We start from the raw sequence: 10,000 nt of genomic DNA, 5'->3' as shown, positions 1-10,000 counted from the left end.
AGGTGGGTTCAGTCCTCCTCTACTGTTATAATGGTCTGAGGTGGGTTCAGTCCTCCTCTACTGTTATAATGGTCTGAGGTGGGTTCAGTCCTCCTCTACTGTTATAATGGGTCTGAGGTGGGTTCAGTCCTCCTCTACTGTTATAATGGTCTGAGGTGGGTTCAGTCCTCCTCTACTGTTATAATGGTCTGAGGTGGGTTCAGTCCTCCTCTACTGTTATAATGGTCTGAGGGGTTCAGTCCTCCTCTACTGTTATAATGGTCTGAGGTGGGTTCAGTCCTCCTCTACTGTTATAATGGTCTGAGGGGTTCAGTCCTCCTCTACTGTTATAATGGTCTGAGGTGGGTTCAGTCCTCCTCTACTGTTATAATGGTCTGAGGTGGGTTCAGTCCTCCTCTACTGTTATAATGGTCTGAGGTGGGTTCAGTCCTCCTCTACTGTTATAATGGTCTGAGGTGGGTTCAGTCCTCCTCTACTGTTATAATGGTCTGAGGTGGGTTCAGTTCTCCTCTACTGTTATAATGGTCTGAGGTGGGTTCAGTCCTCCTCTACTGTTATAATGGTCTGAGGTGGGTTCAGTCCTCCTCTACTGTTATAATGGTCTGAGGTGGGTTCAGTCCTACTCTACTGTACTGTGGTCTGAGGTGGGTTCAGGAAGAGGACATGACCTTTAGGGTTGGGAATTCACTACTGTTCATAATATTTCCACCGTGTAGCTGTGTAACAGCTCAGGTGACTTCCTGTCGATGACGGAGTACGACTGGTAAGAGAGCAGAAAGAAGGAAAGAACAAAAAAAACAGTTGGAGTTGGAATTTAAAAAATGCACCAATCAAGACTCTCACAGCGTTCCTTCACGGTCATATCCTGTCTGCTTTAAAATACACTGATGGAGATGGAATAACAGGAAGCATGGAGTTTCATCAATATGGTTTCATTGCCCTGTTTTCATTCTGAAATATCTGATCCCTCCCCACTTGCTTGTCGTTGCCCAACAAACAAACAGCACCCTATTCCCTACGTAGTGCACTACTTTTGACCTAGGGGCCCCTTGGGCTATTCCTGACTCCGTAGGGAATAGGGTGCCATTTGGGATGTATTTCTCTTTAATTTCAGAGTGAGACGCGGCCACAGTGCCCTCCCCCCCCCCTCCCACAACGCCTGCCTGCTGAGAGGTAGCACGTGCTCTGTGGAAGAGTCGTTTCGACACCAGCAGGTAACAGGAAAACACAGGGATATTCAATCAGGGTAAAGACCCATGGTTCCTAGACTGGTGTAGAGACAGAGAGATACAGTGGGGAGAACAAGTATTTGATACACTGCCGATTTTGCAGGTTTTCCTACTTACAAAGCGTGTAGAGGTCTGTAATTTTTTATCATAGGTACACTTCAACTGTGAGAGACGGAATCTAAAACAAAAATCCAGAAAATCACATTGTATGATTTTTAAGTAATTAATTTGCATTTTATTGCATGACATAAGTATTTGATCACCTAGCAACCAGTAAGAATTCCGGCTCTCACAGACCTGTTAGTTTTCCTTTAAGAAGCCCCCCTGTTCTCCACTCATCACCTGTATTAACTGCACCTGTTTGAACTCGTTACCTGTATAAAAGACATATATATTATTATATCATATTATTATATATGTTATATATTATAACATGTTTCTAATCATACACTGGCAAGAAGAAGTATGTGAGCCCTTTGGAATGACCTGGATTTCTGCATAATTTGGTCATACAATTTGATCTGATCTACATCGAAGTCACAACAATAGACAAACACAGTCTGCTTAACTAATAACACACAAATTATTGTATTTTTCTATATTGAATACATCATTTAAATCGGGGCGGCAGGTAGCCTAGTGGTTAGAGTGTTGGACTAGTACCCGAAAGGTTACAAGATCGAATCCCCGAGCTGACAAGGTAAAAATCTGTCCTTCTGCCCCTGAACAAGGCAGTTACCCCATTGTTCCCCAGTAGGGCCGTCATTGTAAATAAGAATTTGTTCTTAACTGACTTGCCTAGTTAAATTAAGGTCAAATTAAAGTAATGTAAGTTGGAAAAAGTATGTGAACCCCCCTAGGCTAATGACTTCTCCAAAAGCTAATAGGAGACAGGAGTCAGCTAACCTGGAGTCCAACCAATGAGATGAGATTGGAGATGTTGGTTGGAGCTGCTCTGCCCTATAAAAAAACACTCTCACAACATTTGAGTTTGTTATTCACAAGAAGCATTGTCTGATGAGAACCAATACCTCGAACAAAATAGATCTCAGAAGACCTAAGATTAAGAAATGTTGTCTTGCATAAAGCTGGAAAGGGTTACAAAAGTATGTCTAAAAGCCTTGATGTTCATCCGTCCACGGTAAGACACATTGTCTATAAATGGAGAAAGTTCAGCGCCGTTGCTACTCTCCCTAGGAGTGGCCGTCCTGCAAAGATGACAAGAATAGTGTTCATGGGAGGACACCACGGAAGGAACCACTGCTGTCTCAAAACAAAACATTTACTGCACGTCTGAACTTTTCAAAAGAGCACCTGGATGTTCCACAGCGCTACTGGAAGAATATTCTGTGGACAGATGAAACTACAGTTGAGCTGTTTGTAAGGAACACAAAACAGTATGTGTGGAGGGAAAAAAGGCACAGGACACCAACATCAAAACCTCATCCCAACTATAAACTATGGTGGAGGGAGCATCACGGTTTGGGTCTGCTTTACTGCCTCAGGGCCTGGACAGCTTGCTATCATCGACGGTAAAAATGAATGCCCATGTTTATCAAGACATTTTGCAGGAGAATGTGAGACTATCTGTCCGCCAATTGAAGCTCAAACAGAAGTTGGATGACGCAACAGGACAACGACCCAAAACACAGGAGTAAATCAACAACAGAATGGCTTCAACAGAAGAAAATACGCCTTCTTGAGTGTCCCAGTCAGAGTCCTGACCTCAAACCGATTGAGATGCTGTGGCGTGACCTCAAGAGATGAGAGGTTCACACTAGACATCCCAAGACTATTGTTGAACTGAAGCAGTTTTGTAAAGAGGAATGGCCCTAAAATTCCTCCTGACCGTTGTGCAGGTCTGAACCTCAACTACAGAAAACGTTTGGTTGAGGGGATTGCTGCCAAAGGGCGGGGGTCAACCAGTTATTAAATCTAAGGGTTCACATTCTTTTCCCACCATGCACTGTGAATGGTTCCACGGTGTGTTCCATAAAGACATGATAACTTACTGTCTGTGTGTTATTAGTTTTTAGTTTAAGCAGACTGTTAGTCTGTCGTTGTGACCTGAGATGAGGATCAGATCAGATTTGGACCATTTTATGCAGAAATCCAGGTATTTCCAAAGGGTTCACATACTGTTTCTTCCCTCTCTGTCTCTCTCTCTCTCTCTCTCTCTCTCTCTCTCTCTCTCTGTCTCTCTCTCTCTCTCTCTCTCTCTCTCTCTCTCTGTCTCTCTCTGTCTCTCTCTCTCTGTCTCTCTCTCTCTCTCTCTCTCTCTCTCTCTCTCTGTCTCTCTCTCTCTCTGTTCTCGATGTGGCTCCCTTTCTCTGTTTTCAATGCATCTCTCTCTCTCTCTCTCTCTCTCTCTCTCTCTCTCTGTTCTGAATGTGTGTCTCTCTCTCTGTTCTGAATGTGTCTCTCTCTCTCTGTTCTGAATGTGTCTCTCTCTCTCTGTTCTGAATGTGTCTCTCACTCTCTGTTCTGAATGTGTCTCTCTCTCTCTGTTCTGAATGTGTCTCTCTCTCTCTGTTCTGAATGTCTCTCTCTCTCTGTTCTCGATGTGTCTCTCTCTGTTCTCAATGTCTCTCTCTCTCTGTTCTCAATGTGTCTCTCTCTCTGTTCTCAATGTCTCTCTCTCTCTGTTCTCAATGTGTCTCTCTCTCTGTTCTCAATGTCTCTCTCTCTCTGTTCTCAATGTCTCTCTCTCTCTGTTCTCAATGTCTCTCTCTCTCTCTGTTCTCAATGTGTCTCTCTCTCTGTTCTCAATGTCTCTCTCTCTCTGTTCTCAATGTGTCTCTCTCTCTGCTCTGAATGTCTCTCTCTCTCTCTCTGTTCTGAATGTCTCTCTCTCTATTCTGAATGTCTCTCTCTCTCACCACACACACACCAGTACCACTGGTTCCACACCAGTAGCAAACCAGAGGCATGTAATGACATTTTAGTCATTTTGTCTAAGAGGAATCAATAGCCAGAGTCTGGCGGCTTGATGTTTTCCATTTGGGGGAGCCGTGCATTTACCTAGTGCTGTTGGTTGTCTGCCCTTTGTTCCTGTCTGTCCATGTGAGACAATGGATTTATCACGGTTGACTTGGACAGTAGGCCTCTTAAACCCTATTAGGAGAGGAGGAGGAGGAGGAGGAGGAGGAGGAGGAGGAGGAGGAAGAGAGTAACAGAGAGAAAAATTGAGATTGACCTGGACAGAAGGCCTTTTTACTGCTATCACCAGAAGGAGGAGCGAGACGGACAGAGAGAGAGAGAGTAGGCCTTTTAACAGCTATCACCAGAAGGAGGAGAGAGACGGACAGAGAGAGAGAGAGTAGGCCTTTTAACTGCTATCACCAGAAGGAGGAGAGAGACGGACAGAGAGAGAGAGAGAGTAGGCCTTTTAACTGCTATCACCAGAAGGAGGAGAGAGACGGATGGAGAGAGAGAGAGAGAGTATGCCTTTAAACTGCTATCACCAGAAGGAGGAGAGAGACGGATGGAGAGAGAGAGAGTAGGCTTTTTAACAGCTATCACCAGAAGGAGGAGAGAGACGGATGGAGAGAGAGAGAGAGTATGCCTTTTAACTGCTATCACCAGAAGGAGGAGAGAGACGGACAGAGAGAGAGAGAGAGTATGCCTTTTAGCAGCTATCACCAGAAGGAGGAGAGAGACGGATGGAGAGAGAGAGAGAGAGTAGGCCTTTTAACAGCTATCACCAGAAGGAGGAGAGAGACGGACAGAGAGAGAGAGAGTAGGCCTTTTTACTGCTGTCAACAGAGGAAACGGAAGAGAGGAGGAGGAAGAGAGGAGGAGGAAGAGAAGGAAGACGGAGAGAACAGGCCTTTTAACTTCTTGTCAGGAGAAAACCAAGAAGAGGAGGAGAGGAGTGAGATGGACAGAGAGAAAGGAAGAGATGGAAGGAGCTTTGAGGAAGAGGAGAAGGAGAGAGAGAAAAATAGAGAGAGAGAGAGTATGCCTTTAAACTGCTATCACCAGAAGGAGGAGAGAGACGGACAGAGAGAGAGAGTAGGCCTTTTAACAGCTATCACCAGAAGGAGGAGAGAGACGGATGGAGAGAGAGAGAGAGTAGGCCTTTTAACAGCTATCACCAGAAGGAGGAGCGAGACGGATGGAGAGAGAGAAAGAGTATGCCTTTTAACTGCTATCACCAGAAGGAGGAGAGAGACGGATGGAGAGAGAGAGAGAGAGTAGGCCTTTTAACAGCTATCACCAGAAGGAGGAGAGAGACGGATGGAGAGAGAGAGAGTATGCCTTTTAACTGCTATCACCAGAAGGAGGAGAGAGACGGACAGAGAGAGAGAGAGAGTATGCCTTTTAACTGCTATCACCAGAAGGAGGAGAGAGACGGACAGAGAGAGAGAGAGAGAGTATGCCTTTAAACTGCTATCACCAGAAGGAGGAGAGAGACGGATGGAGAGAGAGAGAGAAAGAGTATGCCTTTAAACTGCTATCACCAGAAGGAGGAGAGAGACGGACAGAGAGAGAGAGAGAGTATGCCTTTTAACAGCTATCACCAGAAGGAGGAGAGAGACGGATGGAGAGAGAGAGAGAGAGTAGGCCTTTTAACAGCTATCACCAGAAGGAGGAGAGAGACGGACAGAGAGAGAGAGAGTAGGCCTTTTTAATGCTGTCAACAGAGGAAACGGAAGAGAGGAGGAGGAAGAGAGGAGGAGGAAGAGAAGGAAGACGGAGAGAACAGGCCTTTTAACTTCTTGTCAGGAGAAAACCAAGAAGAGGAGGAGAGGAGTGAGATGGACAGAGAGAAAGGAAGAGATGGAAGGAGCTTTGAGGAAGAGGAGAAGGAGAGAGAGAAAAAAGTAGAGAGAGAGAGAGAAACAAGATTGAAAGAGCATTGAGGAAGAACATGCAACTTGACAAAATGAAGGTTACATGTTAAATAAGGAAGGATGAGGCTCGATAGAAAATACGTTTTTAATAAACATCTAATAGTTGTCTTCTTCCATTTTAAGACCAAACGATGCATCTTTTAACGTAACGCTAGCTGGGGTGGTTGCTAGGGCGTTGCTAGGGCGTTGCTAGGGCGCTGCTCTTCTTAGTGGAGTAGAGACATCATGTCTTATGGACATCAAAAGGTCGCTCCTCAGGGGACAGTTGGCAGCTGTCTTTTCCCCCCCATGATTCTCTGCTGTCCTGCAGTGATAATACCCACCCGAGGCTCCGTCTCAATTTATCTTTCTGCTATTCCTCGCATCCTCGCTCCTCGCATCCTATCTCCTTGCCTCCTTCTCAACCGTATTGGAGGAGAAGGTTCAAGGTTCTTCCCCTTGGACATTCTTCCCCCGTGTGTTTTGAGCAGGAGGCAAGTAGATAGGACACAAGGACACTCCCTCCTCCCCCTCCCCACTACCTGGTAACAATATGAGTGGTGAATATCACCCCCTCCCTCCCCCTAACTGGTAACAATATGAGTGGTGAAAATCACCACCTCCCTCCCCACTACCTGGTAACAATATGAGTGGTGAATATCACCCCCCTCCCTCCCCACTACCTGGTAACAATATGAGTGGTGAATATCACCCCCTCCCTCCCCACTACCTGGTAACAATATGAGTGGTGAATATCACCCCCTCCCTCCCCACTACCTGGTAACAATATGAGTGGTGAATATCACCCCCTCCCTCCCCACTACCTGGTAACAATATGAGTGGTGAATATCACCCCCCTCCCTCCCCACTACCTGGTAACAATATGAGTGGTGAATATCACCCCCTCCCTCCCCACTACCTGGTAACAATATGAGTGGTGAATATCACCCCCCTCCCTCCCCCCTACCTGGTAACAATATGAGTGGTGAATATCACCCCCTCCCTCCCCCCTACCTGGTAACAATATGAGTGGTGAATATCACCCCCCTCCCTCCCCACTACCTGGTAACAATATGAGTGGTGAATATCACCCCCCCCCCCCCTCCCCCTACCTGGTAACAATATGAGTGGTGAATATCACCCCCTCCCTCCCCACTACCTGGTAACAATATGAGTGGTGAATATCACCCCCCTCCCTCCCCACTACCTGGTAACAATATGAGTGGTGAATATCACCCCCTCCCTCCCCACTACCTGGTAACAATATGAGTGGTGAATATCACCCCCTCCCTCCCCACTACCTGGTAACAATATGAGTGGTGAATATCACCCCCTCCCTCCCCACTACCTGGTAACAATATGAGTGGTGAATATCACCCCCTCCCTCCCCACTACCTGGTAACAATATGAGTGGTGAATATCACCCCCTCCCCCTCCCTCCCCACTACCTGGTAACAATATGAGTGGTGAATATCACCCCCTCCCTCCCCACTACCTGGTAACAATATGAGTGGTGAATATCACCCCCTCCCTCCCCACTACCTGGTAACAATATGAGTGGTGAACATCACCCCCTCCCTCCCCACTACCTGGTAACAATATGAGTGGTGAAAATCACCCCCTCCCTCCCCACTACCTGGTAACAATATGAGTGGTGAATATCACCCCCTCCCTCCCCACTACCTGGTAACAATATGAGTGGTGAATATCACCCCCTCCCTCCCCACTACCTGGTAACAATATGAGTGGTGAACATCACCCCCTCCCTCCCCACTACCTGGTAACAATATGAGTGGTGAATATCACCCCCTCCCTCCCCACTACCTGGTAACAATATGAGTGGTGAATATCACCCCCTCCCTCCCCACTACCTGGTAACAATATGAGTGGTGAATATCACCCCCTCCCTCCCCACTACCTGGTAACAATATGAGTGGTGAATATCACCCCCTCCCTCCCCACTACCTGGTAACAATATGAGTGGTGAATATCACCCCCCTCCCTCCCCACTACCTGGTAACAATATGAGTGGTGAATATCACCCCCTCCCTCCCCACTACCTGGTAACAATATGAGTGGTGAATATCACCCCCCTCCCTCCCCACTACCTGGTAACAATATGAGTGGTGAATATCACCCCCTCCCTCCCCACTACCTGGTAACAATATGAGTGGTGAATATCACCCCCTCCCTCCCCACTACCTGGTAACAATATGAGTGGTGAATATCACCCCCCTCCCTCCACACTACCTGGTAACAATATGAGTGGTGAATATCACCCCCTCCCTCCCCACTACCTGGTAACAATATGAGTGGTGAATATCACCCCCTCCCTCCCCACTACCTGGTAACAATATGAGTGGTGAATATCACCCCTCCCTCCCCACTACCTGGTAACAATATGAGTGGTGAATATCACCCCCCTCCCTCCCCACTACCTGGTAACAATATGAGTGGTGAATATCACCCCCTCCCTCCCCACTACCTGGTAACAATATGAGTGGTGAATATCACCCCCCTCCCTCCCCCCTACCTGGTAACAATATGAGTGGTGAATATCACCCCCTCCCTCCCCACTACCTGGTAACAATATGAGTGGTGAATATCACCCCCTCCCTCCCCACTACCTGGTAACAATATGAGTGGTGAACATCACTCCCTCCTCCCCCTACCTCCCTCCCCACTAACTTTCTCCCCCCCTACCTCCCTCCCTCCTGAAACCCATAACTCTCCCTCCCTCCCTCCCTCCCTCCCTCCCTCCCTCCCTCCCTCCCTCCCTCCCTCCCCCTTCCTTCCTTCCTTCCTTCCTTCCTTCCTTCCTTCCTTCCTTCCTTCCTTCCTTCCTTCCTTCCTTCCTTCCCTCCCTCCCTCTCTCCCTCCCTCCCTCCCCCTACCTCCTTCCCTCCCTTCCCCCTCCCTCCCTCCCTCCCCCCCCCCCCCCCCCCCCCTCACTCCCTCCCTCCCTGGTTGGGTGTAACAGGGTGGGAATATGAGTATGTCTGTTTCCTCCTTCACCTTCTAACTCAGTTCAAGGTCTTGGCTGGTCCGCTGTAACACAACGACCATGTCATCGATTAGAATATTACACCCAGAATACCACAAGGTAGAAGAAGACGTGGGGGAGGGGAGTCTTCAGGCTGTGTCCCTAAAGGCTCCCTATTCACTATGTAGTGCACTACTGTTGACCAGGGCCCTATGGCACCATATTCCCTATGTAGTGCACTACTGTTGACCAGGGCCCTATGGCACCCTATTCCCTATGTGGTGCACTAGTGTTGACCAGGGCCCTATGGCACCCTATTCCCTATGTAGTGCACTACTGTTGACCAGGGCCCTATGGCACCCTATTCCCTATGTAGTGCACTACTGTTGACCAGGGCCCTATGGCACCCTATTCCCTATGTAGTGCACTACTGTTGACCAGGGCACCATAGGGACGTAGAAAGAGCCTCACAGTGCTCAGTCTGACTCAGTGAATCTGCTAGATTCAGGTACAACATCCATTTGATTGGCTGTGTCTTGTATGTGTTATAACCAGGAGGAACGAGGCTACAGGACAGTGTTAGGTCATATAACCAGGAGGAACGAGACTACAGGACAGTGTTAGGTCATATAACCAGGAGGAACGAGGCTACAGGACAGTGTTAGGTCATATAACCAGGAGGAGGTGGCTACAGGACAGTGTTAGGTCATATAACCAGGAGGAACGAGACTACAGGACAGTGTTAGGTCATATAACCAACAGGAACGAGGCTACAGGACAGTGTTAGGTCATATAACCAGGAGGAACGAGGCTACAGGACAGTATTAGGTATTATAACCAGGAGGAACGAGGCTACAGGACAGTGTTAGGTCATATAACCAGGAGTAGGTGGCTACAGGACACTGTTAGGTCATATAACCAGGAGGAACGAGGCTACAGGACAGTGTTATATC

The sequence above is a fragment of the Oncorhynchus mykiss genome, chromosome 7 (genome assembly GCF_013265735.2).
Source record: "Oncorhynchus mykiss isolate Arlee chromosome 7, USDA_OmykA_1.1, whole genome shotgun sequence".
Classification (NCBI taxonomy): Eukaryota; Metazoa; Chordata; class Actinopteri; order Salmoniformes; family Salmonidae; genus Oncorhynchus; species Oncorhynchus mykiss.
This window is presented reverse-complemented; position numbering follows the sequence as displayed.